Below are 1391 nucleotides of genomic sequence, written 5' to 3' on the forward strand. Positions count from 1 at the left end.
TGCCTGCATTACAGCTTAGTCTTCATCTGTGAGCTGAACTGTTTTACCGTTACATCCATGACATTATGTAAATTCAGATGAATGTCATGTCACAGGATGTCATCGTTTTTAACATTATATAACTATGTTAACATGAACAATATTTATATAGTATTTATGAATCTCAGTTATTATCATGTTCAAAATTGACTACTACATTATTTATTAAAATGTATAGTTAATGCACATCAGTTACTGTACCATGAACTAAGATGACATTTTTTTTACTAACACAAATAAATACAGCAAAAACATATTGTTCATACTTAGTTTATGTTAGTTGTGAATTAACTAATGTTACAAAACTATATATTTTAACTGTTAGTTAATATGAACAATATTTATACAGCATTTATTAATGTTAATTAATATTAAGTCCAAAATGTATTAATATATAATTAAAATTTAAAGATGTACCTTTTAACAATAGTTTATGTCAGTGTTTCCCAACCGGGGTGCCTTCTGTCGAGAGCAAGGGTGCCGTGTAAAAAATCTTTTTTAAATATTTTTAAATTGCTAAAATGTTCAAAAAAGCATCTATTATATAATATCAATTTCTGATGTCGCCAATAAATGGGTGGCAACCCTATATGATACAGACTTGAGGTTGATATCACTGTTATTTACTTTTAGCACACATTACACAGAGCTGTCTGTTCATTTCATTTATTTCGATGATTTAGGCCAGTGTTTCCCAACCGGGGTGCCGCGGCACCCTGGGTGCCGTCTGTCGAGAGCAGGGGTGACGTGTAAAAAAATCATTTTTTAATATTTTTAAATTGCACCGAAATTTCGGCTGCCGAAAATTAGTTCACCGCTCAGGTTTCACTTTCACGTGGTGTGACTCTCTGCGTATTATCCCGCTCTATGCGTGTGCGCTCTGCACAGTCGCTACACTCGTATACCGTTCATGTGAATCGGAACAGCAAAGTCCACTCAAAAATTGAGCCGACAGGAAACATCAATGTAGTACAATATTGTTTCTGTCTGCAATAGCCGTACTGTTTTGTAACATGGTGTATGGGGAACTCTGGTAACGCTGCCCTTTCATTCATTGATCTGCTAACCGCTATTTATGCTCACGTGTTCTGATAATAATAGCTTTCTAAGGATTAACATTATTTGGATAATTGGTAAAAAAAAAAAAACGAAATATCTTAATAGCCCTACTGTTAGACCTACCTGAAAAACTAAAAAGCAATTTATTTCATTTGTAGGCCTATCGTTATTATTTATTTGTGCTATCATTAGTAATTTCTTTATTTGTTCTTGTTTTATTATTAACTGCTTAGCCTCCTTGTCATTTTTTATTCAATTCAAAGTTTTAAATCAAGCTATCTCGTGCTACTGCA

This window comes from Sinocyclocheilus anshuiensis, unplaced genomic scaffold (assembly GCF_001515605.1).
Source record: "Sinocyclocheilus anshuiensis isolate Anshui unplaced genomic scaffold, SAMN03320099.WGS_v1.1 scaffold1729, whole genome shotgun sequence".
Classification (NCBI taxonomy): Eukaryota; Metazoa; Chordata; class Actinopteri; order Cypriniformes; family Cyprinidae; genus Sinocyclocheilus; species Sinocyclocheilus anshuiensis.